Source organism: Monodelphis domestica, chromosome 5 (genome assembly GCF_027887165.1).
Source record: "Monodelphis domestica isolate mMonDom1 chromosome 5, mMonDom1.pri, whole genome shotgun sequence".
NCBI lineage: Eukaryota > Metazoa > Chordata > Mammalia > Didelphimorphia > Didelphidae > Monodelphis > Monodelphis domestica.
This window is the reverse complement of record NC_077231.1, coordinates 135,242,148-135,261,420: the sequence shown is the minus strand read 5'-3', so window position 1 is coordinate 135,261,420 and position 19,273 is coordinate 135,242,148. Positions and strand designations below refer to the sequence as shown.

The window sequence follows — 19,273 nt, the reverse complement described above, 5'->3', positions numbered from 1 at the left end:
ACTTCAAAAATAGGGAAAATCATTCCACAGAAATAGAAGGTAGACTAATATTACATTTCCCTTCTTGTAAGAATTCTGTATGTGATTTACCAAAGGAAATTTTCTTAATATCAAAGAAATGAACAACTGTTAAATATTACATAAATGGATAAATCACAAAAATCCAATGTGTCACAGCAAGTATGACCCATTGGACTTGTAGAGAATTCAGTTTAAATATGGATGCACTATATTTTCCTCATCAAGTTGTTGTTATTCTTTTTGCATTGTATAAAGTTTGGCCATCTCCTGATCAATGAGAGTCATCCCCTGAGCTTATGAAATCTTTTTTCCCCTCTTAATTTTTTTTTTCAGAATACATGTCTTTTTTTACAACTTAAAAAAATATTTGCTTTATGACATTTTGAAATTCATGCTCTTTCCCTCCCTTCCATCCCTAACTCCTCTCCCAAAAGGCAGGCAATATGACATAGGTTGGACATATATTATCATACAATACTTATTTCTATGATCTTCATGTTGTGAAAGAAGACATATTGCCTACATGAGAAATAAGCTCATGGAGAAGAAAATAAGGTAAAGAATGGTGTGCTTCAATTTGCATTTGGATGCCAACTGTTCCTTCTATGGCAGTGAATGTCCTTTTTTTTTTTGTCATGGGTATTTTGGAGTTGTTCTGGATTCTTGCCTTGTTGATAACAAGCCAGTCACAGCTAGTTATCAAACATTATTGTTTTTACTGTGTACAACATTCTCCTGGGTCTGCTCTCTTCACTTTGTATCACTTCATAAAAGTCTTTCCAGGTTTTGTTTTTTTTTTATGATCATGTAGTTTGCTATTTTTTATCCATTACAAGCAAATACTTTGACTTGTTTAGTTTTCCTCAATTGGTGGACATCCCTTCAATTTCCAGTTCTTTGCTATCAGAAAAAGCTGCTAAAGGTAGATTCTTTCTCCCATCTTTAATCTCTTTGGGTTACCAACAGAATAGTAGTATTGATGGGTCAAAAAGTATGCACTGTTGGATGGTCCATTTGGTCCTGGTTCCAGATTGCCCTCCAGAATGGATATATCAATTTGCATCTCCATCTGGAGAGTATTAGTGTCTCAATTTTTCCACATCCCCTTCAATATTTTCCCTGTCATGTTAGCCTGATGGGTGTGAGGTGATACCTCAGAGTTGTTTTCATTTGCATTTTTCTAGTCAAAAGTGATTTAGGATACTTTTTCATATGACTAAATATAGTAAAGACAGTTTTAATTTCTTCATCTGATAATTGCCCATTCATATCCTTTAACCAATAGGATAACCCTTTCTATTCTTACAGATTTGAATCAGATCTCCATATTTCTGAGAAATGAAGCCCTTGTCAGAGAGTATTACTATAAAGATGTTTTCCATTTCTTTTAAGACAAATTTCTATGCCTCATTGAGTGTGGTTGTCATTACTCCTTTATGACAATTCTGATGAAAGTAGGATTTAATTATTGTCTACAGCCCTCCCTAGTCTTCTCTGCTACAGTATTGATTCTTAGGTGCCTCTTCATGTGAGATAATTTATCCCAACTTTTTCTCCTTTTCTCTATTTGCTGTATATTCCTCTTTCTTTTCTCTGGATTTTAAAACATATTGTCCCATATATTTAACTTACTCCCTGCTTTCTGTCTATATGTGCCCCAATTCATTGCCCTAATAATGATAAAGTTCTTAGGCATATTCAGTACTTTAAGTATTCTAAAGACTTTAGGTATCTTAGATACTTCAAATATCATAAATAGTTTAACATCTTAATTATCACCTCATTACAAGTAATCAATTTAACTTCATTCTTTCCCTTAATTACTTTAAGTATATTAAATACTATAGATATCTCTTACACTATAGAAATCTTAAGCATCTTAGTTATCACTTTCCCATTGAGGGATATGATTAATTTAAGCACACTAATTCCCCTGAGTTTTTTCCCCTTTTTTTCTCTTTTCCTTTTATGCTTCTTTTTGAATGCTGAATTTGATCATCAAACTTTCTTTTTAGCTCTGATAATTTTGTCAGGAATGCCTGGAATTCCTCTATTTCATTTAATGTCCATTTCTTCCCCTGGAATATTATTCTCAGTTTCTCTTGGGTATATGATGTTTGGTTGTAGGCCCTATGGAATATGATATTCTATGCCTTCTGATCCTTTATTGTAGAAGTGCCTAAATCCTCTGTAGTATTGATTGTGGCTCTGTGTAGTATCAGGAATTTTTTTTTCCTGGCTGTTTGTAGTATTTTCTTTTAGGCTTGAGAGTTGTAGAATATGGCTGTAATAGTCCTGTGATTTTTAAATTTGGGATTTCTTTCAGGAGGTGATTGATAAATTATTTTAATGTCTGTTTTCTCCCTCGTGTTCAAGAACATCAAGACAGTTTTGTGTTGATAATTTCTTTTAATATGAGGTCCCAGTCCCCCCCACCCCCATCATGGCTTTCAGACAATTCAATGATTTCTTAGATTATCTCTCTCTTCCATCTATTTCTTAGTTCAGTTGTTTTTCCAATGAGAGATATCAGATTTTCTCCTATTCTTTTTCATTCTTTTGAGTTTGTTTTATTGTTTCCTGCTGACTCATGAAGACATTAGCTTCCAATTGTCCAATTCTAATTTTTATGGAGCCATTTTCTTCTTTGAGGCCTTTCATTTCCTTTCTTAGGGAATAGTTTCCTTCAGTAAATTTTTGTTCTATATCATTGATTTTTTCCTGTCATTTCTTTTGCTCACTTGAGGGTTATTTTCCCCCTTTGCTTTTGTCTATATTTTGAAGCTTAGCTCCTTTCTTAAGGTAAAAGGAGTACTGTCCTGTTCTTATATTGTACCTAGGACCAGCTCAGCTATCTCAGTCTCCAGTTGAGCACTCTGCACACATATCCTGGTTGGTTTGTGCTATTCAGTTCAGCTGGTTTCAAGTTGGATTTCTGCCTAATCCTGCTGAGGTTACACCTTGTTTGGCTGCTTTCCTTCCACTGCTACCTGGTTTTTATTTCATTGGTTTCCACTCTTACCCTGCTGAGGCTGTACTCTTTCTGGTGATACTTGGACTCTATTGCATCTCAGTTATGCTGAGGATTGTTTAGTGCTCTCTACACCTAACCAAGTGAAATAAGTCCTTCTTATGCTCTCTCCATGTCATTCTAGGCTGGAGCACTAATTTACCTCTTCTGCTATTGGTTCCCCACTTCTCTATCTGTTCTGAGGTGTTTTTGTTAGTATGCATTCATTTGAATGGGAGTTGATGGACTACAAATGTTTCTTATTTTGTCATATTGGCCTGATCTCTTCAATATTCACCAACTCAGTTTCTGTAGGTTTCTTAGCCACTGCAGCTGCCGCCACCACCACCTATTTGTCGAGTTTATTAAATCTTGACTAGATCTTTTAGTATCGATTACTCTCCAAAGCAAACTAGCAAGTAGGGAAAATAGAAGAAGAAGATTATATATTTCATAGAATCATAGAATTTTAGAGGAGGATGGGTCGTTAGAAATTATCTGACGTAATTCTTTTTTAAGTGACATCTTAAATATAGAAAAGAGAAATGGCATAGTAAAAGTCACACAGATGATTCTAGAAAGAATTCTTCTAACTCCTAGACAATTTGGTGGTACAGGTGTTAGAAAACCAGTCAACAGAGTCAGGGAGAACTGAGTTAAAAGTTAGTCTTAGATATTTATTATTTGACCATGGGCAAGTCACTAAAACTGCCTGTTTCAGTACTCTGAACTGAAAAATGGGATAATAAAAGTATCTATCTCTCAGGATTATAGTAAGGATCAAATCAGATATGGCACATAGTAAATGTATAACAAATATTTGTTTCCTTCTCTATGGACTCAAGTGATATACATTGTAAAGAATTTCATGTTCAAAAATAGATATTGCCATAAATATTATTTAAGGAAAAATAGCACCTACTTAAGATATTATGTTGTGCTTTATAAGCATACCCATACATGTGTCTAAGCATTTGTATGTGCAGATCTAGCTACACAATACATACAGCTGACATTTAGATTGCACTTTAAGACTTACACAGTATTTTATGAAAATTGCCCCCCTTCAATCCTCCCAATAGCACTGTGAATGAGGTGTTGTTGTTATCCCATTTACAGATATCATTATAATGGGACTCAAGTTAAACAGTAAATGTTTGAGGTGGGATTTAAGTCTACATCTTTCTGATTCACATTCCAGCACTCTTTTCATTATACTTTGAAATATTTCTGAGAAATATTAAATTAACTATATGAGAGCAGTCACTTAGTTCCATGACTTCAGCATCTCCTAAATTTGAATAAGGCTATGAATTTACATGCCCACTTGATTCTACTAAACTTCAAAGAAACTCAAAAGTCAGTTTTATTTATTAAAATATTGAGAAAATTCCTAATTTTCTAAACTACTGTTCGGTAGAAGAGATTTTTTTTTTGTTCAGTCATGAAAACAATTTATGTTGAATGGAAACTGAACTGGATAACATCCCTTCTATGCCAGCTTGAAGGGGAGAAAGTATACTAAGGCAATGCTTCATTCCAAATACTTTGTTGTGAGATGCTAGACATTGATAAGAATGACCTGAGAATAGTGAGTTGTAGATAGTGATTGTAAATAGAAATAAAACTAAAAATAAATGGGCATATAATAATGTTTTGATCTCTGCATATCTATTAACATTTGTGTGTAGTGGACTGATCAGGATTCTGTTCAATTGCTCCCTCATTTATTACTTTTATTCTTAATTATCACAGCTTTTTGGGATTATGTATTCAAAGCCAGAAAGACCTTAGAGCTTATTTTGTACAGAGATGTCAAACTCTTGTCTCTGGGGAGCATGTGGCCTGCAAAACTCTCTAGTAATCCTAAGAGATTAAAATGTAATTGAGGAATGTTTAACAAAATAAATAAAAATTCAGTAAAACATGGATAATGTTAATTTGTGGGTTTAAAAGTCAATATGCAGCCTGTAGAAATCCATTTCTGCTTTAATATGACACCACTGATCCAGTCCAAATCATTCATTTTACAGATGAAGAAACCAAGGCAGAGAGGTTAGGCGAATTGTCCAAGGTCTCATAGCTATTAAGTGAAAGAGGGAGGAGTTGAACTCACTCAGATTGTCCAACCTGAAAAGCAGCTTTCTTTCCACTGCCCCATGCTGTGCCTAACATTTCTTTAGCCCATTATAAGAAATTGTCATGTCATCCTAGGGCTCAGTACTGCATATATATGATGTCAAATAAATATGTACATTGGATGAGATGCTTGCCACAGCTGAATGTCTGAAATGTTATGGTACATAGGTTTTTGGCTTAAAGTTTCAACTGAAACTCCACATACACTGTCTTGTATAAGTCTGTAAATAGTTCTTGAGTTCCAAATTCTTATTTCCAAGGCAAGCTATGTATAAAAATGATAATGTTGGTTGGTTGAATATAATCAGAGATACTCATATCTTCATAACTTTGAAGGAAGTGTTTTTACATGTGTAAGTCAAATACTTTAGAATTTACCCAAGTAGTAAGTGTGCAGAAATAGTAACATATTGTTCTTACCCTCAAATATCATTGATTTTAATCAAGAAAGAATAGATAAAAAATAGTGTTTAATTCTTAGAAATTAGGGTCATTTCCTAATAAAAAAGCTTCTTAATTTTTCTTGGGGGTGGAGCATAGAACCCTTTGGCAAATTAATGAAACTCACAAATTTCTTCTCAGAATATTATTTTTAAGTAACTAAAAGAAATGCTAAATTTCGGTGTAGTTAAAATGATTTCCTTCCAAGCTCATGGACCTCCTGTAATCTATTCATGGATCCCTTTTAAGTCTATGGCCTCCAAGTTAAATGCCCCTGTTCCAAGTCATCTTCCTTATATCTTCTGTTGCCCAACAAGGAACTGAAGTGATCCTTTTGAGGCACTAATTTTAGTTGAGTGGCACTGTGCATTTCAAGGTTTATTGGAACAATTGGTAAATTCAGGAACACAGTTTTTAACTTAAAACCTACAACAGAAGTAATCTAATTTTTAAAATTTTTGAATTTTACCAATTTTCTCATTTATTTATAATTTTTGCAAATTTAGACCATCCCTCTAACAAAAAGGTATTCACATATTTATTTCATTAATGACCTCCCTGGAAGTTCAGTATTATTTTGTGTTTTTTGCTTTCAGAACAGATAAGTTGTGCATTTCTTTAAATTTCAAGATAGAAATGCATTGATACACCCCACTGACACTTAAATAACAATTTATTAAGCACCTAGGTAGATACTGTGCTAAACTCTGCGATTGTAAAGAAAAAACAAAATAGTCTCTGAGCTTACATTTTGGAAATTCAAATTATGTGGAAAATTAATTATAAAATATATATGATTTATTTCCATAAGAAGGGCACTAGCAACTTTTCAATCAATTAGTAAATATTTATTAAGTATCTACTGTGTGCCAGGCACTGTGCTAAGCCATGGGGATACAAAAAGAGTCAAAAGATAGTCTCTATCCTCAAGGAACTTACATGCTAATGGGAGAGTTAATAAGAATTAATTAAAATTAATTGGAAATAATTATGAGAGGGAAGGTACCTGGGTTAAGAGTGTTTGGGCAAGGCTTTCTTTAGAAGGTAGGATTTCAAATTTAGGAACTTGGTGAAGTGGGTTAGGCTTCTAGGAGGAATTCTTCCACTGAACTTTGATTGAAGCTAGCAAATCTACCAGGTTGAGATGAGGAAAAGATTCAGGGCGCATCCTGAAAACAGGAGTTGTGGGGAAGAGGAAGCAGGCAGATTTGGCTGCAATGTAGAACACGAACACGTATAGGAGAGTAACTAACATGCATTATGCCTGGAAAGGTAGGCCAGATGGTGAAGAGCTTTAAAAGCCAAATGGATGAATTTGTGTTTTATCCTAGAAGCAAGACAAAACTGTTGGAGTTTCTTCAATAGGGAAGTGACATTATCAGAAGTGTACATTAGGAATGTCAATTTGGCAGTTTATTAATTGGCCTTGATATTTCTGGTCTCTCTCTTCTCCAGTTTATCCTCCATATAGCTGCCAAATTACTCTAATACGTGTGTACGTATATATATATATATATATATATGAATATATATATATATCAAAGTATCTGTTTTGTGTATATAAAACATATAATTACATTTTAGATAGATAGATAGATTTCTTTTTTACTATATTAGATTTGAGATGGGGTAAACACAAATACAAAAAGAGTTCAGAAACCAAAGATTGCTATTATCTTTACCTCAACTAGTACCAGAAGGAGAGAGAGCCATCTCAAACTAAGTTATATTTCCATGATGTTTCATACAATATGACAAAATCTTTTCTTGTTTATTTGTCATAGATGGATTTAACTCGTAATCTAGAGGGCATTTGCATTTCCCAAGCTAACTGTCCTTCTCCTTTTTCACCAATCTCCTGTCTTGATTAAATGATGATTGGTTACATTTGTAGCACTTCACATGAATAGAATTTATTTATTGTTTCCTGGATGTGATGTACTTGTTCCCACCATCTATATTTTTCCAAATGGAATTTGTTTCATAGACATGGTATTCTTTCTGATATTTGTCATTTCATATCTTTCACCTCAAACCAGAGTGACAATTCACCTCCTTTGTGAGACATCGTTAATCCATGTCCTGTTCATTTTTTTTACTTGTATTACATTAGTAGAATATTCTTCCTCCTTTTCTCCACTTCTTAGAGTTCTTCAACTCAGACCAGTTATAACCTTCTATATGAAGCCTTTTCTAATCCCCTCCAAGATACTAAATATTAGAGCTTAATGTATTTATTAGTAGATTTATATATCATAAATATTTGTGCTTATTTTGTGTACATATGCTTGTTTATATGATATATAAACACACACATGCCTTATAAATATATAATCTATGTAAATATGAATGCATATATACATACATATATATGTTACTGAGTTTCATGGAATTTAACACATTCAATATTTTCTTGGGGTTGTAAGGGAGCAGATTTTTAGCCAAATTCTTGGTTTGTTGCCATATTTGATTTCATCATCTTGAATTCTAGGGTTTCTAGGGATTTGTTTAAATATTTTCTTAATAGCCAATACAATTTAAATCTCTTATTAAAAATCATTTAAGTGAGAGACCCTTCTACAGCTTGCTATTTCTTTTTCTCTCTAGCAGAAACTCAAATATCCTAGAATTCTTTCAATATTAAACTTACTGGTTACATAATATATTGTATAATTAATAATAATAATATTAATAATACAAAGATATCTCTATGCAGAAGATATTAACTGATCACACACAGCCAGATTTGTTTCTAACCATCATTGTTAACTGCAAATGATTTCTTCTTCTTTCTGGAAACACAGTTTTATTATTTATGATACCAGGAAAAATGCTTTCTGAAGGAATTTCTTCATTCATTCATAATGAAAACATTAATAGAGAAAAACGGTCTCTCTAACTTTTTTTTTCAGTATTCCATAATTTCTCTCCAACTATTTGCATTCCAAAACTCTTCTCAGTCTCTTCATAGCAGTGACAGAAATTGTTCATGGAATGCTCAGGAAAGCTTTTACTCTCTAAGCCTTTTAAAAAAGAGTGCTAAACCTCAATAGGAAAGGGTTTTGAAAGAGATAATACATTCATAAGTTGATGTTATCTTCTGTCCTATAAAATTTATGCTGTTTGAGGGCAGGAACTGTTTCACTTCTGTTTCCATACCCCCCAGCTCCTACCACAGCAGCTGCATATCTGGCACATAGCAGATGCTTTTAAAAATGTTTATAAATCAATTGACATATGCATAAATATTTGGCACCTATCAAAATTTGTTGATCCTGATTTTGTTATATCCATGTATGCTCTGTAAAAAAGTTAGTCCTGATGTTCATGCCTCTGTTATCTTTTAGATTATTAGTTCACTGGAGAAAATGATTACCCTTTAATATTTTTTCCATTCCAAAGTAGTGACTATTTCATTGTCTTGTGCATAATTAAAAACAACAGCAATGAAAAAAATCAGAGAATACTGATTGGAGTGGAATAATTTCCTTGCAAATGGAATTTTGTTCAAAGCTTTACGGGCTTTAGTCTCACCTCATTGTCTGGTTTTACACTTACCCCAATACTTGGTTTTCACTAACACTTATTTCATAAACACTTATTTGGTTTTATACTTGCCCCAGCACTAATTCAGTAACTTTTTACTAACTCATTTTCTACCCATTTTAAAATCACACTTTATTTGCCTTTAAATGACTGAAAATAGGCTTCATGTTTGACTATGCTGTCTGCCTATTTAATCAGTCTATCAAAACTGGAACCCAATCTTTCCTTCTAGGTTAGGAGGTATTAGCGATGAACATACACTATATATTGCTAAAAACCCAACAGTTTGACTTTTGCACTCTCTCTCTCACACACACACACAGAAAAAGGAATTGATAATTCTAGTCTGTGTATAAAACTGATTTGAGAATAGTTTAAAATATTTCTTTTTTAATAGTAAACACGGATTGACATATTTGAAAAATGCCAAAGATAAGTATTTCCATGTGAGCGTATTGAGGCTTTTTTGGATAGATATTGGAGTTAGAACAGGAGAATCCCATCCCAGGATACAGAATGAGTACCTACCTAAGGTGTCCCGAGGCTGGGGAGCTGACACAGGTGTTCAGAACAGTGGCAATACTGCTTCCCATCAAGAAGGATGATGCTTCCTAGCACTGCTGGTTTGTGGAAGTGAGTGCATTTGGCAAAGAATCAGTCCTGGCTGGGAATGTCCTTAGGGAAAATAAAAACCACAGGGAAGTCATGAGTGTGACCTTCTGCTGGTTAAGCTGGCACACAGTCTCACCACAGGAAAGCCTACACTTAGCATTTTCTGAATGGGTAGATATCAGGTGTTGATGTGGGCTCCCTGTTCAAGGTGGGAGGTAGGGAAGGGGGGAAAATATCAAGCTGAAGCTGACCAAATAATTCCCAGTCATGAAGCTTAACACCAACTGATCCTTTGATAAAAGGGATTTGAGGGCAGCCTCTTTGGTTTCGTAAGCACAATTATAAGCTTTCCTATTTAAATCTGACCCATCATATTGAAATGCTGTCACTAGTATCATTAGCAAGTAAAGTGTTGATAACATAGCCAAATGCACAGCAGAATTCTGGCTCTTAAGTGTCTGGACTGACTCCCAATATTAGGAATAGGAGTCAAACTGCCATCGCTTTTCCTGTGCTAACAGACGCCCTGTCATTAGCAGTCTGAAGGCAATTTTAATAAAATACATAGCCCTGCTGGGTTGGTCTCAAAAGATAAATAAGCAATGCAGAAAAGAAGCTTTTGTTTAAAAGTAATTATTTAAACTATGCATTACAGGTAATTTTCCTTTACCAGTAAAGCAAATGCTATCAGAATTTCAATAATGACTTGGTAGCACTTATCTAAATAACATGATATTGTCATTTTTCAGAGGTAAAGCACTGCTTTATTTTCACTTATATGAAAAATAAGGGTAAATTGAATCCAAGTACAGGTGTGCACATATTTTACAGCTTGCACTACATTTTTTTTGGTGAACAATGTTTTATTTCTCGACAGATTTATGGAAATATAACAAGCTGGTGATAGAATTCTCAGAATCGCAGACTTGACTTACAAGCACAGATTAGAACAGCGGGGCAAAGAACATCTTTTTATTTTTCCTTTAATGTCAAGAAGGAAATCACATTTCAGTCTAAAAAAAAGATTGTCTCTTTAATGGATTGCTTGTACATAAACTACCATCACAAGGAAATAATGAGCAAAAGCATGCATTGAACATGAATGACAACTTTACTGTAATGTAACTAAGAAGAAGCAAAGGTGTGAGTTTTTTTGAGAAAGATGTTTTTCCCCCAGAAGGCAAATAAAACCCTAGTCTTTTGTTCCCTTTTGTGGGACAGTTAGGGTTGAGTGACTTAGTGGTAAGAACTCTGCCCTTGGAACCAGAAAGCATAGGTTTGAATCTAGTCTCTTCTGACATCAGGTAAACTCTGTAACCAATGGATAAGTCTGTCTTCCAAAGCTTCAATTTCCTCCTCTAAGGGGGAAAATATGTTTTGTGTGTGTGTGTGTGTGTATATATATATATACATATATGTGTATTTTTTATTTTAAAGAGGAATTTATGTATGTATATATCTATATACATATATATTTTTATCTGTATCTATATCTATGGAAAATAATACCTCTACTACCTGTGTCACCGGGTTGTTTGGACAGAATTCTTCTGAAAACTCCCATAAAACTATATAAATATTAGCTATTTAAAATTTCTATCTTTAGCATAGTTCATGACAGTGTTCTTTGAGAAAGGCTGCAAAGCTGCCCCTACTGCTTCCATTTCCAACTATATTTCTTCTACTCAAAGGGAACATTAGTTAAAAAGTCCTTTTGCTCATTGTAGTCCATATATGACCTTGTAAAAATCTAAGATTTTCTTAGGAAGATTAAAAACCAAATTGTTTATTCATTAATTCAACTAATATTTATCAAATACCTATTTGGTGGAATATTTTGTATTATACAATTTATTAATCATAAATTTGAATGTGATATTATTCTCATTTATAATTGTAATATAATTTTATACCATAATTCTATTGTATATTATATTTGTATAAACAATTAAAATTTATTAAATTATTTAAAAATTAAAATTAGTTTGTATAATTTAATAATACTAATAGCAATAATAACTAACATGTATGTTGTACTTACTATATGCCAGATACTGTGCTAACTCTTTTGCGATCATTATTTAATTTGTCTCTCAATATAGCCCTGGGTGATTGGTGTTATTATTATTAACTTCATTTTACAGTTGAGGAAATTGAGGCAAATCAAAGTTAGGTGACTTGCCCAAGGTCACAAAGGTAAGAAGTATCTGGCAATGGATTGCAATAAGACATACTTCTTACCTTTCAGGAGTTTGCCACATTGTTAATGGAATGGCATGTATATGCATGCTACTGTTACAAAAGGCAGAACTTGATATATTCATTAGGAGGTAAAAGAGTAATGTGATTTAGCAAGAAGCAGAGATTTTTTTCTCTTTCTACCATCCAGGAGAAAGGCATTGATGAGGCACGGCAGAGAGCTGGCCTTGGAGGCAGGAAGTCGTGGACTCAACCCAACTGTGCCATAAATTGGCTGTGGGAAGCTCAGTGTCCCCAGGACCCTCTTTGAGTCTATAAATTGCACAGAAGTTGCTCACATCAGTTGCTCACATCAGTTGACAGAGAGAATTTCTTTACTTCTATCAATGAAACTGCAGGTCCAATCTCTTTCCCTTTCATAATACAATTAACCAATCAGTCCATAAACTTCCAGTGTCTGCTTTGTGCCAGCTCTGTGCTCGGTGCTGTCGGCATATTTTAACTTCTAAATTTTTGTTCTCAGGAATGAGTAGAAGTAGGTTGTTGGTGAGGTGGGAGGACCTGAAAGCCACTGAGCTCTTTATGTTCTAGTGACCAAACATCAAACAGATGAGCGGCCAACAGGAGAGGCATGGATAGCCATATTCATGGTATGGTAGACCAAAGGCAAAATTAGACAGGGAAGTCCAACGTGAACAGAAAACCAGATACAGAAAACTACAGCAGAGACAAGTCAGGGGAAAAAGGATAGTCTGGTGTTTAAGCTAACTGATCAGAAATGGAAGAATCCATGGAAATGGGAGATCCAACAACTGAAAAGCAGGGTGAATTTTAATCACTGAATCATCTTTCTGCCCCTGCATGTGAGTTTTTTCTAGGGTTTCTGTGCTACAAAGACCAATCTTCATATAGTTGATCTAAACTCTGCAGGAAATTGGTGACATCTGGTTGAAGGATTAGAAGGATTAGGTCTATTCTTTGAGGTTTCAGAGAGCAGAATTAGGATCTATGGGTGGAAGTTACAAGGAGGCAGAATTTAGTTCAAACCTAAGGATTAACTATGAGAATATATAATATATTAGAGAGAAAGCTAGTGTGGGAATCAGAAAGATCTGGGTTCAAGCCTTTTTTCTGACATATTAGCTATGGGGCTTTAGACATATATCCCTATGATTTAAAAACCATTACAGAACAATTTCCAGTTTGCATTGGTAGAAGGTATTATCCTTACTGATTTTTTTATGGCAATTAAATCACATTTCTGCAAAAAATAATAATAACAAAAAATAACAAATTTTCAAAATGATTAGAACTTGACCAAAAATGGAATGAGCTGTCTCCCAAAGCAATGAATTCTTTGTAACTGGGAAGACTTCTAAATTATCCCCATGGCACAGGATACTTGCTGATGGTTTTAGGTAGATACTATTTATCATCTTAAGGAATGGTCCATTTATTCCTCTGCCTTCTAGTATTTAAAAAAATAGAAATAGGTATTATATTTTGTCAAGGGCTTTTTCTGTATCTGTTGAGATAATTGTGTGATTTCTGTTAGTTTAGTTATTGAAATGGTTAGTTATGCTAATGGTTTTCCAAATATTAAACCAATCTTGCATTTTTGGTATGCAGAGACTAGAGATCTACTTTGAGGAACATCATTGTTTGATTGATATATCAAATTAAGAGGATTCATTTAAGTTCAATAAACACTTCTATGGAAAGTATTTATTTTATTCAAGATAGTCTGCTATAAAGACAGATCTACCCAGATCCTATGCTGGGCGAAGATGGGAGGGAAGGCAGGCACATAAAAAAATGATTATGTTACAAAGAAATAGTTTCATATAGATGGACATGTAAAATGCTTTGAGGGATATATTTGAGATTTTTTTCAAAAACACTTTTAATTGAACAATGTGAATATGAGGTATGGAAGAGATTGAATGTTAATTTTCTAAAGAAGAGGAAAACTTTAATTGACCGAAATGAAGAGAAAGGAGTCCATTTTCACCCTGAGGGATGATGTTTATTGAGGAATATGTGTGTGTGTGTGTGTGTGTGTGTATGTATGTTTGTGATGAAAATAGGCCACAGAAAATTCAACTGGAATGTGGAATAGAAAGAAAGGAAGTATGCATTTATTAATTTCCTACTATATACTGCTATGTGCCATAAATATTATCTCTTTTGACCCTCACAATAACCTGGGAAGTAGGTGTTATGCCTATTATTCTCATTTTACAGATAGAAAAAAAAACAAGTCTTACAGAGGATAAGTGTTCTGGATTATTTAACTAGTAAAAATATGACGTTGTATTTGCTCAATTCTTCCTGATTTGGGGTTTAGATTTTTATGCATTATGCCACTTTGCTAAATCTAAGGGAATAGTTTGGGATATGTTTGGAAAGTAAGCAGAAAGAAAGAAGAGACTATAGTGGAAAATCAGTCCAAAGGATGTGTGGGGGAAAAAGGCAAAAATTTTTAAAAGGTAGATTGGAGACAGATTGTGAAGGGTCTTGAACACCAGCATCAGGAGTTTATATACTATATTTTCTCATCACTGGGGAACCATTAAAATGCCATTATCATAGCAATAGAAAGATTAGTTGGATAGATATGTCAAAGATAGATTGGAAAGAGGATAGATGAGAAGTAGAAATGATGAGTATTGCAGTGAGAACATTTGACCTACTAACTTTCTTCCAATTTATAACCCTAAGACTACAATTTTTAGATAACAATATTTTAGATCATGAATTCTTAACTTATCAATTCATTCCATAATAATTTTATAACAGACTTTATTTGGATATCATTGGTTTCTTTTAGGATAATGATATGTGTGTGTATTATATAGACATAGAGTTATACACATATATCTATATACACATATGTGTTTTAAAACATTATTCTGTTATGATTGTGCTATAACTTATGTATTTCCCTACAAATATCAAAATTACATATCTAAGATCATACTATAATTTTGTATAATGTGATCTCATAAGACATGATGTTATTCTATTCAACTGATATTTCAGAAATAACTTATTACACAAATTGACTCTAATCTCAATTCAACTCATTTGATTCAACTAATAAACATTTCTTTGACTTTTAAAAAACCACATCATTCTGAGTAGGGGTTCATAGGCTTAACTAGAGAACCCAAGGCATCTATGATACAAACATCATTAACCTCCTCCCCAAGGACCCAAGGCATATGGAAGAAAAACCTGACAGTCAAGCATATTATTTCTCTGTCTCATTGCTGGATTTTGGTTTTGCTGAGCTGATTTCTGTCTCTTCACATCTAAAAACTTTGGAACTATTTATGCTCAGACCTAGTTTGAGTAGATTTTGCTTTTCCACCTGCCCAGATAGAATTAGTGGTGGCTTAATTCTTGAAATTTCAGAGGTCATCCTCAAAATAATTATGTGTTTAGTGGTAATAAAGAGTTTCATTTCTGCATCAAATCCCTCTTCGGGGTGTTTATACAGCAAGATGTTTTCTCTCTTCCTTATTCTCTAATATATTATAGCTACCCTGTACTTTACCTTTGTTATCTCATATAATTAGCAAAACGGTGCTGTGAGGTAGGAAGGAAAGGTATCATCTTCATTTTTTTAGATGCAGAGAGCAACTTTGAGGGAAATAAAAGTGCCTTACTTAAGGTTGCACAATTAGCAAATGAAATTCTAAACTCAAACCTGTCTTCTGATTTCAAATCCAGTAATTTCTCTATGTCTGAAAAAGACATAGTTGGGATTTGGGGGGTCATGGGCTGGGTGGGGGGTGTTGGAGGGTTGGAGGGGGAATGCAGTGAGTGAGGGGGCTGCAATATAAATTCTTTAATGCTATTTCAGAGACTGCTTTAGGTAGATAGAGTTTCAGGAAGCCAGGGAACAGTGCTCCTAGGGTATAGCCATTGGGATGTCATTTGGTAGCTTCCTATTTTAACTAATTAATCTTGCTAATTAGGTGTTAAGGGCCCCTGTTTTACAAAGCTGAAACATGGGTGTGTGGTTTTGCCATCTAAATGTTTTCCTCCTGGGGGAAAATCTCCAATACCTTTGTGATGATCCTGATATCAGGATCTCTTCTGTTTCCTGCTAGAAACTAAATTTGAGAAGAGAAAAAACAAACAAACCCAAACCACTTTAACTCTGGTTCTAGTCATGTAAATTTATAAAGTATTTTTCCTCATCATAATTGTAAGATAGGTGCTGTGTTATGTCTCATGTCTACATCTGACAGATGAGGAAACTGTGGTTAAGTGAATTCCCAAAAATAGTAAGCCCCAGAGCTATTATTCAAATCAGACCCTCAGACCCCCAATCCAGTTTTCTCCTAATCCATTTGCCTCAAGCTATATAATCCAGCTAAATTATCATAGCTACTTTTTTGGTACAGTAAAAAGAGAATAGGAATGAAATATGGGTTTATTTCTTTTCCAGTTGACTTCTCCTAAATCTGGGTCTGGTTTTTTTTCTCCTCTAACTTTCCCAGAGCCCCCTAGCCCCCTAACTTGGCATCAATAATTACAAACAAAGCAGGGACACAGCAGCTGTCAGAAACTTAGTTTTCTAAGCCAACTATATTTCTTAAGGGATGCTTCTATATAGGGCTACCTGTTCTTTGGCATGGCAGGATGCTTTAAAACATGTATAATATAGCAAATTTCTTTTTAGAGCAACATAAGGGAAAAGGGAGTAAAGAAGAAATATGGAGTAGAGGGCAGAGTAAGGCAAAAGTAAAAAAAGATAAAGTTTGAGATTCTGAATTAGTCTTCTCTTTTGTGATTAGGGCGAGATGCATTTAGTGGTTTCAGATTTGTTTCCTGAACTATAGAGGCAATTAGTTTTCCTGATTTAAAAACTATCTCATTTTCTTGACTTTATTAAGATGTTTTAATATAACATTCATTTTCATTTATCTCTCCCTACCCAGGTAGTATCTCCTGCAGCAATTTTTTTTATTTTAAAGAAAATTCACCAGAATTAACCCCTGTGTTTATGACCCAAGACAGTTTACACAAGGTCCTTACCTCTGCAATAGAGGAGGATCATTTTCTCTGTTCCAGTGAAGTGATTATTTAAGATGAAAAAGATATATAATGTATATATTATTCTATTTATATTCTCTTAAGAACATGTTCCTTTGTAGAATAGTTCATATATTTCAAGTGGATTTTTGACTTAATACTTTTCAAGAGATGTCATAAAAATATATTAAGTTTAGATTTTTCCAGTATACTCTTGCCAAATACTTTTATGAGTTATTCAGCAGGTGGTTATGCTACACATGTACTATACTTCTTTCCTTATATCTGCCTTATTTCTCTATTTGTGAGTCTTTTTGTAAGATGATATTCAAAGGCAGAGGAAGAAGATGAATCTTAAATCAATTCTGTTTCCTCTTAGCAGGTCCTCTTTGTAGATTTGGAGGGGGTGAATTAAATTTTATGTCTCCACGAACTTTATATACTTTTATACTTTCCTTGGATTTAAATGATCCATTTACCTCTCTGGCCAAAGAGATAACAGAGCCCTACATGATAATCATACTAGATAACAAGAAGAATTATAATATAGCAATGAATGTATAACACTGGGAGTTTGGTCATAATTATCTGGTAACTGGATCTGCAGCACACTATGAGGGCCCTTGGGGTAGTTGCTACATCTTTATCTATGTTAATCTATTCACCTATAAAATGAGGATAATAATCCTTAGCCAGATATGAAGTCAGCTCTTAATTCTTCATACCAATGTAGGGAAGCAGAAGCATGAATAATACTAAAAAAACTAATAAGGAATTATTGTTTTTGCTTTTAGAATGTGTTTTTGTACTTAGACTTGAATATAGATAAGTTTAATATTGAGGGAAATTGTTTCCCCCAAATTTGAAGATTATATAAGAGACATTGAATTAGTATCCATTGTCTCCATCAAGAAATTTTATTTAATTTATTCTTTCAATATTCTCTTCAGACTGATGCAAGTTTACATAATAATATAAAACAATATTTATGTTAGCTAAAATTAATAAAAAGTTTAAAATGTGAAAAAAGTTTAACATATATTAACTATTATCCCCAACACCTTTCCTGGAAGAGAGAAAGTAGCTGAATAAAGAGTAAGGTGTTTTTAAAAATATTTTTTAGATAGGTACAACTTTAATACTCATTTTCCAACATTCTGTGATCCACATTCTCTCCCTCTATGACAGCACGTAATATGATATAGGTTGTACATGTGCTATCACACAATACACATTTCCATGTATGTCATGTTTTGAAAGAAGACATATCAAATATACTAGGGAAAAATTCATGGAGAAATAAAGTGAGATACTGTATGCTTCAATCAGCATTTACACTCTCATTTCCTTATATTGGTAGTGGATAGCCTTTTTCATCATGAATTGTCTTGGATCCTTGTCTTGGAGTTGTCTTGAATTTGCTGATTGCTTGCATTGCTGATAATAGTTAAATCATTCATAGTTTATCATGGTTTGTTATCACTAAAGATGAGAATTTTAAAAATTTTCTCTACTGAAACACACAGTTAGAATATTAGTACAATTTTAGTTAAGCAAATTCAAATGTTGTTTGCCATAATCACACCTATTAACAAAATAAGCATTTAAATTAGGTTCTATTTAATAATAAACTTGAAGTTAGATGTTGGATGGGTAATTCACTAGTCATAAAAATGGATGAATAATTTGTTATCATGAAAATAACATAAAACAGCATAATTCTGTTTGGTTACTAGAAAGTTATTTCCTATGAAATATGGAGGTAAGAAAGTACATATTGAATGGAAATTATTTAGGGCTTAAGCACCAAGTATTCCTTCTTCTATTCAATAAAATATACACAATGAAAAGCAATATAATTCTGCTCTCATAATTTCTGGGTGGAAAACAACTTCTCTATTTTCAGAATATATTTTGTTTTTTAAATTAATTTTTTACATTTTCCAAGTTACATGTTTATATATATTTTAATATTCATTTTCTGAAATTTGTGATTCATGTTCTCTTTCTCCCATTAAATCCTCCCTAAGAAGGCAAGTAGTAATATGAGATAGGTTGTATATGTATTATATTTCCATGTATATCATATTGTCAAAGAAGACATATCTAACTCAAGAGAAGAATTCAAAAGAGGAAATCAAGTGAAAAATTATATGCCTCAATCTACATTTAGACTCTCTCAGTTCTTTCTGTGGTGGTGGATAGCTTTTTTCATCATGAGTTCCTTGGAGTTGTCCTATATTGTTGCACTGCTGATAA

At 33.5% G+C, this 19,273-nt stretch overlaps 1 protein-coding gene across 7 annotated transcripts in view; it reads left to right on the top strand.

Annotated features, from left to right (window-relative positions):
* Positions 1-19,273, top strand: part of SOX5 (SRY-box transcription factor 5) — a 1,300,541-nt gene that overhangs the window by 435,411 nt on the left and 845,857 nt on the right. The window lies entirely within an intron of this gene.